The sequence below is a fragment of the Castor canadensis genome, chromosome 7, assembly GCF_047511655.1.
Source record: "Castor canadensis chromosome 7, mCasCan1.hap1v2, whole genome shotgun sequence".
In the NCBI taxonomy this organism is placed as follows: Eukaryota; Metazoa; Chordata; class Mammalia; order Rodentia; family Castoridae; genus Castor; species Castor canadensis.
This window is the reverse complement of record NC_133392.1, coordinates 67,316,425-67,330,158: the sequence shown is the minus strand read 5'-3', so window position 1 is coordinate 67,330,158 and position 13,734 is coordinate 67,316,425. Positions and strand designations below refer to the sequence as shown.

Below are 13,734 nucleotides of genomic sequence, written 5' to 3'. Positions count from 1 at the left end.
TTTTTTTTTAATCAAGGCTCTAATAAACAACAGGCATTTGATTGTTATATTAGTGTTATTTTGAAAAAAAGAAATATAAAGTTGATTTCCATGATTAACATGCTTTGTTAGGGCACATTATTATGAGATAGCTGCTTGTACGCTATTTACATCCCCACCCCCAACCCCAGGCAATGTTAGAATTCTTGGAACTTGATTGGGCCTGGGAGATCTGCTCTCCTCTCTTTACAGAGTTTGTGGTCAGAACAGTTGAGAGACTTTCCCAGTATTCGTGCGATGAGGTTGGCTTATGTGTTCTGAATTTCTTTGGTTTATGAAATCTGACACCTCCAAGCCTAGACATTTTAAACTATCCTGCTAAATTCTTTTAAGTACCCAGGGTTCAAATGTACTGTTGTCTGGAGGTTAAAACAGAAAAGCTAGTAATGTCTTCTACAAAGCTCAAATCTTCTTTTCCCTCCCACTTCAATATCTTTACCTCTGGATACCTTCAGAGGGCTAGGCCTTCCAGGGTTACTGGAGGACAGGAGATAGTGGGGGAGGAGGAGGTGAATGTGAGCAGAGGGTGGTGCAGTGGAGGGCAGAGGCCAGTCAGGTCTGTTAGCTGGGGCCTGCTGTGGGCCCTTGGAGGAGCCCACAGAATGAGCCTTGATGGGACCGGGTCAGGCTGGGTTCAGTCCCTCATTGTGTCTGGAGTGCATACCTACTGTGGGGCTGCTTCCCTGACCTAGGAAAAGAAGTGGAGCAAGGAAGGGCTGTCAAAGTAGAGAGGAAGGCCTGTGGATCTGCCTTGAGAGCCCCATCCAGCTGGGGGAGGGGGAAGGTGGGAACAGGCAGACACTGAAAGGCCTCTTGGGTGGGCCATAGCCTGCTTGTGGAGGGCAGGGTAAGCAAAGGCTGTATTTTTACGGAGGGAGGTAAATGCTGAGCCAGCACTCCTCCTTACAGGAGGTGAGTCTAGAGTCTTTCTGGATGGGCAGGGGTGGAAGAGGGGCCTTTGGGAGCCAAGGAGCAGAATAGGCCTCCTGCCTTGGCTTGTAGAAGCCTACAAAAAGGCAGTCCCTCAAAAGGAACCTGCAGGGTTTGGAGACTTAGCTCAGTGGAAGAGTGCTTGCCTGGCAAGTGCCAGGCCCTGAGTTCGGTCCCCAGCACCAAAAAAAAAAAAAAAAAAAAAAGGAACCTGCAGTGAGAGGGATGTTTCAGTCCTCTGTATTTGGAGGAAAAGGCTACTTGGAATTTTGAATTGCTCTTCCTATACCACCTCAAAAATAAATAAATAACTAGAACCTTTATTCTTTGCTGACAATAAAGGATGTAGAAAATTCAGTTAATCAAGAAGAGAAAAAAAAAAGGCACCTGAATCCCAGAGGCAGCCCTCTTTACATTGTGGTGGGGGGAAATGGAGCTTTTACAGTGTGGCAAGGATTGGGCCAAGTGTGATTTCATTTCCACTTCACACACAGCAGTCCTGGGAGATGGTACTTTATCCTCCCCCTGCTGTGGGGGAGGAGAATGGGCACAGAGGAGGCACAGAGTGCCTTGGAGACATGCTCCAAGTTGCACAGCTATTCGCTGTGTGTGCTGGGCCCCCCAGTCAGGCACTTGGCCACTGAGATCCAGACCACCTTGGCAGCCATCACACTGATTCTGTGTGTGCACACAGCTCCCCCACCACATAGGCTGGGATCCAGATTCCAAGTAGGTGATGGAGTCCTTGGACTATCAGGCCCTGGACACTGCTTGGACCTGGCAGTTCTGCACCACCCTACAATTTCCTGTACGAGGCCCTTGATTGGTGGCTGGGGTTTTGACCACTTGCTCTGGTTTCTTGAGGGACAGAAAGAGTCATCCCATCTGTGGAAGGATCCAATATGGCTACATTGGGGACAGGCAAAGCAGTGGGGAATGGAGAGGGGACTCTGCTCCAGGGAAGGGGTGCAAGCCATCCCCTCATGTACCTTCAAGGTAGTAATATTAGTACTGTTTCCTCCAGGTAGAATTGGAAAACTCTGTGGAGTGTGCTTATTTTTTGTTCCTTTTTCCTGCTCCTTCTGAGCTTCCTGTCCTTTAGCCCCAAAGTATGGGACAGTTCACAGCTGATGCTTCTGTGTGGTATCTAGTGAGTGGCTGTGGGCATTGCTACCCAGTGAGACACTGGCTCGCCAGCACTGCTGGCCAGGGCCAGGGACTTCTGGAGCTGCCTCCTTGGGTGCCTTGTTTGAGCAGGAGTGAGCACCTGGTTCTCCTGGGTCAATGAAGACAGATGCTGCCCTTGTTTTCCCATCAAAAGTGGGGCTGACAAGTCTGGGTGTCTGGAGTGTCTGTTCTCACTACCCAACTGGAGTAGTGAGGAATAAGTGAGTTGAAGGATGAGGAGACATTATTGGGGGATCCTTGGGGGAATCCCTTTGTCCCCCAACAGTCCTACTTAATTGAGAGCCTGTGTTAGGCCTTCAGTGCACATTTACATTTCCTTCTCTCTCCTTCCTGGTCCTAATACTGGCAGGTAGGCAAGATGAGGCTTGTTTTCCAATTGAGAATGGAAGAAACTGAGGCTTACAGAGGGGCAGCCCAGCTGACCACATGGCTAGCATGCAAGTATCAGAGGTAGAGCTAGATCTGGTCCTTTGGTGGGTGCCTGGTCCCTGCAGCACAAAACACTGGTCTTGCCATTCTGAGATTCTTTCTTTCACTCAGTCATCCAGCATTGCTGTGTCTAGTCTGAGAGGAAAGTAGGAAGCCACAGTTCCAGGTTTGCCTTTTGCCATGTGGCTGCCTCTGTGAGTCATTCTACACCATTTAGTAGCTGGGTGCCGGTGGCTTACACCTGTAATCCTAGCTACTTTGGGAAGCCAAGGTCAGGAGGAACTGGCAGAGATCAGGAGGAAAGCAGCCCGGGCAAATAGTTTGCCAGACCCTATCTCAAAAAACCCAACAAAATAGGGCTGGTAGAGCACTTGCCTAGCAGGTGTGAGGCCCTGAATTCAAACCCCAGCACTACCAAAAATAAATAAAGGTAAAAACAAAAAAAATCCCCAAAACTCCCACACTGTGTACTTATATTTTTATTTATCTCAAACGACAAACAACGAAACAGTGCTAAGTATATGCTCTACCACTGAACTAGACTCCAGCTCCAATTTCGTAATTAATTTTTAAAAAATTGACAAAATTGTATGTATTTATCATGTACAACATGTTGCTTCAAAATGCAGTAGCTCTGTATTGGGAACCTGCTCATTGCAGGGCCCTGGGAGAGAGTCTGGAACTGCAGAGCTAAATAAGGAGCCCTTATAGTGACTGGGAACTCACAGCCTGTAGTAGGCTATGGCTGTAAACATTCAGTGGCAATCTAATGCACAGGTGCAGTGTCTAAGCCCAGAGGTAGGCAGCACCCTGGTGGAACCCATCTGTCAGATGTGTGCAGTGGGCTACTTGATTTTGGGATCTTTCTTCCTTATGTCCTGTGACTCTCTATGGTTACAGTGTTCACTTGGAGGTTGGTATATATCCAGCATCAGCCGATATTTAGTGTTGAAGGTGCTCCCGAATCAGAGGGGGAAGGAGGAGCTGGTTGTGTTCTGTGTATTTACCTTTTTGTAAGCAGTTCCTCATTCTCTGATGGGCCAACTACTTGTTTTACATGGCCAGGGAGTGGTTTTCACCACAGGTTGGCTTGGCTTGTGGCCGTGTTCCAGTGCTGCTGTAGGTCATGGGGAAGGCAGTGATTGAGGGCATGTGTGCTGCAGCCACTGGTGCAGGATTGCGTGTCATTGTATTAGTTGCGGTGTTCCCCAGAAGCTGTCACTGTCCCTGGTTCCTGAGGCCTCTTCTGGTCCGGGGGTTTATCTGTCTGGGACTTGTGGACACCACAAATAAAAGACTGGGAGGGCAGGGTGAGGTGGTTGCTGTGGACCTGTGGTAAGGAGCCACCCTACAGGAAGCCAGGCTTAAGGAGGGACCAGGGAAGGAGGGGCCCTGTCTCATGAGGGCCTCCTCCTGTCTGGGCCATGCGAGGGGACTTGGTTGAAGTCATACAGTCAAAATGTGGCAGAGACAGGATGCCCCTAAGTCAGTGTGCCTCCATGTTGGAGCTGTGCTGAGGTGTGTGTGGCGGGGGCTGGGGGGCGGGCAGGACTCCTCCAGTTTGAGCACTGAGCTGTTTCACTTCCACGGAGTCCTGGTGACCCTCTTACCGTGTCTTATGGGAGTGATATGTAGCCAGACCAAAGGTAGATTTGGCAAACAACATGAGCTGATCTGTTGCTCTCTTGCCTTCTCTCTGTATCTGTGTGTGTGAGGGAGAGAGAGGGCTGAGCCTACCAGCATAGAAATGAACTGCCTGAAGTGGTGGCTGCTCACAGAGCAGACACTTGGAGACTTACTTCCTTCCCTCCTTCATTGAGTCCAGGCTGTGTCACAAGCACTGCTGTGGGATGTGGAGATAGCCCACTGCCCCTTCATTGAGAAGTTCTCAGCAGAACTGTGGCCACAGTTTTCAAACCCAGTGCCAAATGAAAGTGAGAGCCCTTGCTCCCGAATCATCAAGAACTTCAAGGCAGCAGCAGCAGGGCATGAAGCCAGAAGTGGGGGGATCCTCACGAGAATGTAGAGGCCACATGCCCACAAGGCTACTCTGGTCCCCAGGCTTGGGCGAAGCAGGTCTGGTAGATGTCAGTCAGAACCATGTGGAGGCACATGCAGGGTGATAGGAGAGCAGGTAATTCTCATGTAGGCACCTGGAAAGTTTCCTTGAAAAGGTCACCTCTGAGCTGGGCCTGGAGGGCTGGCTAAGGTGGGGTAGTAGTGGTGGCAATGGTGGGAGTAGAAGCAAGGCAAGCAAGGGCAGGGAGAACGGAGCACTTTGGCCTGGCTGGAGGCTTGAGTGATAGAAGAGCAGCTCTGGACCTAGCCAGGGGAGACCCTGGAAAGCTAGGTAAGGCGGCGAAGACAGGGTGCATTCTGCTGCTGGAGAGAAGAGCTGGGGATGCTGTGAGCTCAGAGAGGGCACAGAGTGAGGCCCTGGGAAGTGCTCTCTGGAGGTGTTGCTCACTGAGGGTCCAATAGCAGAGAGTGACTGTTCCAGATCTACCTTGAGACAGACATTTAACTGCAAAGTGTAGTTCTTCACGTCCTCCTCTCTGAATCATCATAGATGGGGAGGCAGAAGAGCAGAGAGAGATTGCATTCCTCGCCCATGGTGGGAGGAGGCAGAGCTGGGATGCTAGAGACCCAAGGTGCGTTGGGAGATGGATGAAATAGTTGAGATGGTCATGGTAGAGAGGAAGTGATGAGCATGAAGGGTTGGAAGTAAGACAGATGGACATTGGCAGCTGATGGTATCTCACAGTCATGAGTTCCTGTCAGCTGAAGACATCTTGGCGTCCGTGTGGGTAGTTGTCTTGCCGCAGGTCACTGTCAGTACTGGTTGGGGGCATCCCACTTTGGGAAACTGCTTGCTAGCTGTTGTATATTGGTTTTTGCTTCACTCTTCCTTTTACCATTTGGGCATGTAAGACAGTAGTATGTTCCAGATTTTTTTTTTTTTCCTTTTGACTCTTGGTTCCTTCCTGCCTGCCATGTTTGTTGTGGCTTTATGCTGAATTCAGTGGTTCAGGTGTGGTTAAAACACCTAGAATGAACAGACCTGCCTCTCAAGGGTCTTAGCGGATGCTGTTGGCTTTTGAATCCTCTGCACTTTTAGGATATTCATCTCCAGTCTCAACCCACAAGAGCCAGTAGGCCCCATCTCCATCACTGTGTCAACCACACCCATTCGCACACATTTCCAAACAACCCCTAGGATGGCTATAGCCCCCCCATCCCAAGACCTGACCAGCTCATTCATGTGGTGCTTAATGTGCAGAGTCAGGACAGAGATGACATAGCCTGTGACTGACCCTGCCTGACCCTTCTCAGGTCTAGAAGCAGAATCCTTCCCAGTCTCCTGCCTAGCAGGTAACCTGCTGAAGCTTGGTAACTCAATACTGCTGTGCTAATTATCTGCTGAGGTCACAGTGCAACCTGGTCACCACCCATCCACCAGAACCACAGCCACTTAGTCGGCCAACTGGTTCCGCCACTGCTCTGGGCACTCATGGGAAACAAGTGGCCTTTGTGATAAGCATGGACAGAGGGCACTCTTAACCTGGGTGAGGTGGCTGGCCTCAGGGCAGCTTGCTTGGAACAGTGTGGGGGTCTAGAACAGATCGCATTTTTCTTGATGTTGTAGGGCACAGAGTTGCACAGACTCTTGTCCGCTTTCTGTTTCTAGTGAAGACTGTCTTCTAGCATGTATCAAGAGAGGTCATTAATTCCTGGTTGCCTGGGCCTGGGAGGTTGGTTACCTGTGGGCTATGAACCTTATTTCTGTCCAGGTGTTTAACCTTGTTCCCTTGAAATACAAACACCCAGGGAACTGAGACTTTTGCAGACTTGAATGTTTCAATTTTGGCAACTCTCCTTGTTTCTTGAAGGGGTATCTTCATCATTCCCCCCAACAAACGCCCCTCACTTCCAACATCACACACTACAAAAGACCACACACCTCAAGAACTTGGTTTAGGTCCCCCCCTCTCCCCCACAGCTTAGGAAGAAGATGTGTTTATTAATGGATTAGGATGGTCCTCAAGATGTCCTTGCCTCAGAATTCCATTTGCCTGACATGCAGTGACGACCTAGAAATGGGTTTGGGCACATTCCTTATCTGTCTTTTGAGACTATTTTAGGAAGTGCCAGTGAATGGTCCTAGAATGAAAAAGTGGCCCTTTAAAATGGCTCCAGAAGAATAAGTGTCATTAACTAAAACTGGCCAGTGCTCTGCCTAATGAATATTAGTAATACTCCTCTTTATCTCGCCCTATTCATTTGGACTTCTGCTGTCCTCTGTCATGGTTTTTTGTACATTCTTTAGTGCCACTTCCCTCTCCAAGACCTTGGGGTCATCCTGAGGGAGAGTGTGCTAACACAGGGACTGTGGGAGGAGGGGAAGAGCTGTTTCTTCCCACAGAGGCCCCCAGGACAGGAGGCTGAGCAGTGGCCCCTCCTGCATTTTTGCCTCCATTCAACATTCACTGGGCTGTTCTGTGCTTTTCATTTTCTCTGTCCTGGTGCTCCCTACCGCCCTCCCCACCGCCCGGCTCATCTTTGATGTAGTCACCACAAACAAAAAGCTCTCGGAAAATGAAAGAGCAAGTTGTAGACTCAGAATGTTTGCTCCTGAGGACAATGTGTGTTTGCACAAAATCCTATCTGACAGTTCCCATTAAGCTAAGAAGCCAGGAACCCTGCAGGCCCTAGGAAATATGAAAATTGGCACATTGTTGGTCTGATGCGGATGGTGGCTGGATGTTGGACCCCCATCTGCCATGAGAGATCTGAATTTTCCGGGTGAGAATCGCAGGTTGGCTCTGGGTGACTGCTGTTGCGGCAAGCACACACAATGCATGTCACTGTGGAGCCTGTCTGTCTGCCCCTTGAGGTCTCTTTGTTTTTCTGAAATGTGATGAAATGGAACGTGCTTTTAAAAATAGATGTTTTCTGGAGATGGTCTGGCTGGGCTTACTGGACCCAGCAGCCTTACTTCTGCCCCATGAGTCCCTTATCTCATCTCAGCTGATGGGATATTGGCAAGGGAAACTTGTGGTTTTTTTTGCTTTTTGTTCTTAGCAGTCTTTCCAAATATATTCCTTTTGATCACTTATTTCTTTGCACACAGGCTGAAGACTCAGTATTAACTGTGTTAGCTTAATTTTCCTTAATGATTTTTCTTTTCTGATTACCAAAGCAATACAATGCATATTAAAAGGAAAGAAAAGAGACTAGAGCTATACACAGTAGAGAGCCTGGGTTCCCTGAAAGAATCTGCTGGGTGCCTGAGGGAGGGAGGGAAGGCAGGTAGTCTCACCCAGTGCTTATCAGGTGGGCAATGACTGGATGCCTAGCGGGGGAGGGAGCTGTGGTGTGGGGGATTAGCCTATCGGTGGAGGGAATGATGGGCTGGGGCTTAGGCAATAGAGGCAGCTCAGCACTCAGGCTCAGGACTTGGAGATGGTACCTCTGGTCATTCCTGTATAGTTAAGTGATATTGGCTACTTCATGAATCTCTCAGAGCCTTAGGGTTCATGTCTGCAAAATGGGGCCAGTAGCAATCCCTGTCTCCCTAGGGCAGTGTGAGCCTTAAGCTAATGTCTGTACTTGATGGTGTTTTATGGCTGTTGCTATGGATGGTGTCTATTAGGAAGAGCTGCACAGAGCCTGGCATAACTGGTTAGTGGGCGAGTGCTGGTCACTATGTTGGTTTGCTAGGGCTACCATAACAAAGTGCCATAGCCTACTGGCTTAAATAACAAACATCTAGGACTGGAGGCATAGCTCAAGAGGTAGAGTGCCTATCTACTAAGTGTGAGGCCCTGAGTTCAAACCCTATACTGCCAAAACCCAAAAAAATCCCAAACAACAACAACAACAAAAAAGCAGATCTCTTGTCTTGTAGTTCTAGGGGCTAGAAGTCCAAGATGGCAGGATTGGTGTCTCCTCTCTCTTGGTTTACTGGTAGCCATCTTCTCCCTGTGACTCACATGAAGGATCTTCCCCTCTATGTGTTTGTGCCCTAAACTCTTCTCCTTATAAGGACACCAGTCATGATGGATTAGGGCCTGCTCTAACAGCCTTGTTTTCATTTAATCACATCTTCAAAGACTTGATCTTCAAATAAGGTCATATTCTGTAGTCATATTCTCTTGATATACTTGGGATTAGGGCTTCAACATAAGAATTTTTTTGGATCACAGTTCAGCCCATAACATCACTATCACTATTCTTCTTCTTCTTCTTTTTTTTTTTTTTTTTTTGGTGGGTCTAGGTTTGAACTCAGGGCTTTGTGCTTGCAAAGCAGGCACTTTACTGCTTGAGCCACACTTCAGTCCGTTTTGCTCTTGTTATTTTAGAGATAGGGATCTCTTGAACTATTTGCTTGGGCTGTCCTCAAACCACAGTTCTTCTGATCTCAGTCTTCTAAGTAGTTTAGGATTATAGGTGTGAGCCTGGCAAGAAATAGAGTATACTCCATCCCACAGAGACTGCTGCTTCCCAAGGATGGAGCAAGGCCTGGGGCTTCATGGGGCTGAGGTCCCCTTGGGAGCACAGCAAATTTTTGTTTGTTGTTTAATTTAAATTTTTATTCCATTCTATTTAATTTAAATTTATTATTATTTTGGTACTACTGGAGAATAAACTCAGGACCTTGTGCTTGCTAGGCAGGCACTCTACACTTGAGCCACTTCTCCAGTCCACTGTCACTATTCTTACATGATCCTGTAGTCATGAGGGCCCTGTAGTTGGCCTTGGGAGGCCAGGCACTTCTGGTGAATGGTCAGTGTAGGATTTAGGTCTGAGGGCAGGAAGGACAAGCTGCATGTTCAGGCCCAGTGGGATTCCCAACCTGGCCTGCTTATCAGCATTGTTAAACACCATGTTAAAAATTAAGGAGTCCCAAACTCAGCATTTCTAAAGAGCAGTGTGGTGTGGTTCCTCATTAATATAGTGGTGAGTATCCCTGCCTGTCATGTGGGAGACTGGGGTTCAATTGCTTGATGGGGAGGCATGAAGTACTTAGGCTGGGGACATGGCTTAATGGGTAGAACACCTGCCTAGCAAGTGTGAGACCCTGAATTCAAACCTCAGTACTTGGGGGTGGGGAGGAAGAAGTAATAGTATTAACAACAACAACAATAATAATAGTAAAAAAGAGCAGCTTGGGTGATTCTGGTGAATGGACAGGTTGGGAGCCATTGGCCAGAAGCTGTAATGACTGTCCTTCCTCTACCATTCCCACAGCTGGCAAAGGGTATCTGGGTGCTGACCTAGGGGAGTTTCTTTTCCCGGAGGGACCAACGCTCCTGCCTTTGCTGTAGAGTGCTCCCTTCACACTTCTTTCCATACCCTGTCCATGGAAGAGTCAGAGGCTCAGCTGGGCTTCCTCTGGACATCTGCAGAATGTCAGGGTGGGTGGTACAGGAGCCCCCTAGGCTCTGAGAGCCTGAAGTCTGCTGAGAAAGCATGGATATAACCCTTCCTCTTCAGGCCTTAGCTGAGTGTTTGTCTTGTACAAAGGCTGGGATAGCAGGTATGCTGATGCAGGCAGGGGTCCTGATCCCCTTGGGAGGAGACTGGGCCTGTTTGCAGTACAGGCTACACACAGATGGCCAGCAGGATCGAGTTGCAAGGACACTCGGGTATTTCGGGTTTGTGCACTTTGGTTTCATTTGCTGTCTTCTGTGGTTGTATATATGGATTTTAGTTTTTACTCATGCAAAATAGCATGATAGAGAAATATTTTCTCTTGTTACTCAAGGTGGCTTTTCTCTCCTAAGGGCTGCCCATGTGTGAAAGATAGCTCATATTCTTTTGTGTATTTGAAATGCTTCTCTGGTCCCCTTCCCTTTCCTGTGGTTGACTTAGGGCAATCTGAAGCATTGTGTGACCAAAGTTTGTCTGGGATGGGATGTGGGGGGCACTCTTCTTTCTGCTTTTGAAGGAAGAGTGAGGGTCTGTCTTCTGAGTGTTGGAGGATGCCATTGGCCATGTGCTTGAGCTATAGGCAAATGAGAGCCCTTGGATTCGCTGAGATAATCAGGGTGAGCCTGGAATGTGATGGTAGCTTCGCTTTGGGTTTTCGGGAGAGGATGCTCCAGCTGTGTCTTGCTTTGTTGGGGTCGGGCAGCTGGATAAGGTGCTCTCCCTGTCTAAGCATGTTGATGCAGGGGTCCACCACCCAGCATTCACCTAGAAGCTCCTTGCCCCTGCTGTGAGTGGGGCAAAGAACATTTGGAACCTAAGTGGATTTCTGCTGTTGAATGTACATCTGTCCTTTGTGCAAAACATCATAAAAGGTTTCTGCAGTTTTAGGAATGGACTCTTTGTACCTGCTGTTTGCAGAATCCATACCATGTGCTATGTAAATGGGGTGATTCTGTTCATATGGTGTCACCTTATCCAAGGGGACACATTGAATTGGAAAATCATCTGTTTTGGGCAGAGCCTCCCAGAGCCCCTATGATGGGTCAAACCCTTCTTTGACTTTTTTTTCTCAGGGCCTCAAAAAAAGAATTTACATAAAGATAGTTGTCCTTTTATTTTTCCTTGCAGGACTATTCAGTCCCGGTCATTTAAAGAATTTTGGCGAAACAGATTTTGGATTTCAATTTTAGAGTTAAATTCCTGTTAGCAATTGAGCACTGAGTACCATAAAATACTGTTTCTGGAGTGTAGAAATCACCCATTGCAGAGGGGATGTACGCTTCTCTGTCTTGCCCATGGGAGACATCACTAATCTATTATAGGCTCCTTTCCTGATGAGTCTTATGCTTTCTGAGCACAGTGCTTCAGGCAAGAGTTCCAAGGCCTGCTGGGTCTTCCAGATGTACCTTTGCCATTTCTGATCTATTCCAAACCCTTCATTTCCAAGGTGGGGAAACCAAGGTCTCTGCTTGTAAACATTAGGTTTTCTAGAATTCCAGGGCCACGCAACTGGGGCTTTCTCACAGGCAGGAACCTACCTGAGGACCTATAATGGAGAGAGATGGAGGAAAGTGCTAGCTTTTTAATTCATTTTCTGTGTGTGTATGTGTGTGTGTGTGTGTGTGTGTGGTGTTTTTGTGTTTTGAATAAGGAGAGAAGGAGTTACTGAAAGAGAAATGGCTAATAGTGAGTAGGGGGAGGAAGAAGACCAGGAAAGACTCACAGGGAGAAACCTGGCTGCCTAAGAAGGTTTGAGTCATCATTTGTTAGTTATGAAGCACTTTCTATATCTAGTATTTCACTTGCTTGAAACTGTCACCTGTGCTATAGACTGTAGACTTTGAACCCTAGAGTGCAGATGAAAAACTGAGGCTCATAAAAAGTTTTTGTCCCCTGGTCACCCATCAGGGGGTGACCATACCAGAGTAGAGCCCAGGTCCATGTGGGTCTGATCTGTGGTCTTCCAGTGTGCAGTCACATTGTGCCTGTCACCCTGTGTCAGGAGTTCTTGTGAACTCAAACTCAGCAGGGGCATTGTAGTGAACAAGGGGTTCCCCACAAACCAGCCCTGGTTGCTGTTCTGGGGGACCCAGGTTACGTTGCCTTGGTGGGCAGTGGTATTTAAGTTGATTTTGTGCCAGAATGTTCCTGACCTGTCCAGCCTAGGTGTCTTGTCTGCCTTCCTGCTCAAGCCATGCTCCTGAGCTGTCAATTCCTCTGGCTGACTCTTCAGCTTACCTTGAACCAAGATTAATGGAATGTGGCCATTTTGGGGGATGACATGGCATTAAGGGGACAATGGGTGGAATATGGTTTGTGGTTCTTTTGCATTTAATTTAAGCATCAGAATCAAGAATGAGTTCTAGAAACTTCATTGGCTTATTTCATTTCTTACTGCCTTCTGAAGACCCAGGATTGAGATTGTTTCAGAGATTGTACCGGACTTCCCTGGGGGGACCTGGAAAGTCAGTAGCTGGGGGAGTGACAGATCTGAGAAGTTGAAGCCAGGACCAGAGGATGAGGCTGGCAACTGAGATGTAAAGAGGTAACTGGAACCCATCTTTCTTATGCTTGCCTTTCTTCCCGCAATTGGGAAAGATGGCTTTTATACTCCTTTTCCCTCAACTTGGAATGATCTTCCTCCAGCATTCAGTGCTTTCTTCAAGTCTCTTCTCACATGTGACCTCCCCAGAGAGACCTACCATGGTCACTGTGCTACAAAGAACCACCACTCCACACCACACTAGTCACCTGCCATTCTTACCTTGCTATATTTTTCTTTTCTTTTTTTTGGGGGGACTGGGGTCTGAACATGTATTTTTCCTCATAACACTTGTTTCCTGATGCAGCTTATACTTCTTTCCTTTTCCCCCTCCCCTGCTCACTTGAGCTCCATGACGGCAGGGATTTGGTCTTATTCTCTGCTGCAGCCCGGGACCACCTAATCCAGCATTCAGTAAGCATTTGGTGAACAAGTTGGCACTGTGTTTCCCAGGAACAGACGTACCAACCAATGGGAAGTATCCTGTGCAGAGTACTGTCATCCCATTTCTCTTGCTGTGGCTGGCTTAGAGTTGGCTGTGGTGGGGCAGAATGGTGGAAGGGAGGAGGAAACCTCACTAGCCTGCAGGAGAAGAATTCGAAGGACAAGGCTACATTTAGGTATGGAAGCGCATTCATGACAGGCTGGAAAGAGGTGTTAGCTACTGAAAGTTTTAACAGGCAGCACATGAGGTACTGGATAAAAATCTTTATGCCCGGGAGCCTCCCAGAAGTCCCAGAGAAGGCTGGGGATTGTGTTGAATCCAGCTCACACTGTGGGGCTGCTCTGTGCCTGGCCTTACTCAGGAGGCTGATTAGTGGGGTTATGGATGGCTTGCAGTATGCCCCGCTGGTCAAAGGCCTTTGCCCCTCTGTTCTTGCCAAGTCCTCATGTCCTGGTACTCCTCTGATCTTGTAAATGAGAGAGAGGCACAGAAAGTGGCAGCTTGCTCAGAGTCACACGGTGAGTAGGTCAGTGGCAGGCATGAACCCAGTACAGTGGAGGGCAGTAGACTCTGCCAGGCACATGGGCCAGAACTCCAGGGAGGTGGCGGTTCTCCACTGGCTGAATGGTGGGAACTGAGTCCAGACTGGCGCCAGAGCTGGTGGAGTCAGGTGCCTTTCAGAGAGCACGCCTTGCCACCTGTGACTGCTGGAGCTTGTCAGGAGTTA

General features: G+C 48.3%; 1 protein-coding gene across 9 annotated transcripts in view; it reads left to right on the top strand.

The window, feature by feature from the left end:
- Window positions 1-13,734, top strand: part of Dlg5 (discs large MAGUK scaffold protein 5) — a 115,826-nt gene that overhangs the window by 25,959 nt on the left and 76,133 nt on the right. Inside the window, exon 1 of one of the 9 annotated variants that reach the window (XM_074079278.1) lies at window positions 11,311-12,565. The exons of the other annotated variants lie outside the window; for them this stretch is intronic. The gene's annotated coding sequence lies outside the window, so the exon portion shown is untranslated. Of the gene's footprint in view, window positions 1-11,310; window positions 12,566-13,734 lie in introns of those variants that run through there. 9 annotated transcript variants of the gene reach the window in all.